Source organism: Octopus bimaculoides, chromosome 13, assembly GCF_001194135.2.
Source record: "Octopus bimaculoides isolate UCB-OBI-ISO-001 chromosome 13, ASM119413v2, whole genome shotgun sequence".
Lineage (NCBI taxonomy): Eukaryota > Metazoa > Mollusca > Cephalopoda > Octopoda > Octopodidae > Octopus > Octopus bimaculoides.
Genome location: NC_068993.1, coordinates 54,724,729 through 54,725,409, shown reverse-complemented (window position 1 = coordinate 54,725,409; position 681 = coordinate 54,724,729).

Genomic DNA, 681 nt, shown 5'->3' with positions numbered 1-681 from the left:
AGAGAGAGAGAGCAAATAAATATAGATATGTATTTACGTATGTATACACATGTACCAGTGTAGAATACATCTTAATTCACACAAAACTAGGGTTAATCTAGATGCTCCTTGTAATATTTAACGACTTCAGGGCTTTGACAAATGTGTTTCGTGGCTATATTTTCAAATAGATAACTAATAAAACCAATTCGATTATTAATTCGATTAATAATCAAATCGATCTATAATTAAATCTATTCAAAAAGTATAGTCACGAAACGTGTGTAGTCATTCTTATATCATTTACTAGTTATTTTTTTATGTACTTAATTGTATTTTTAGAATAATGTGTTTATGATATATTTATTTTCTGGAGCGTATGAATTACATTCTTCATTATTGAATGATTTAATAGTGGTTTGTCTCTAAATTATACATGGTGGCGAACCCTGCTGTACTCTTCCACCACAACTTTCTCTCACTCTTACTTCCTGTTTCTGTTGTGCCTGTAATTCAAAGGGTCAGCCTTGTCACACTGTGTCACGCTGAATATCCCCGAGAACTACGTTATGGGTACACGTGTCTGTGGAGTGGTCAGCCATTTGCACGTTAATTTCACGAGCAGGCTGTTCCGTTGATCGGATCAACTGGAACCCTCGACGTCGTAAGCGACGGAGTGCCAACAACAACAATATATATATA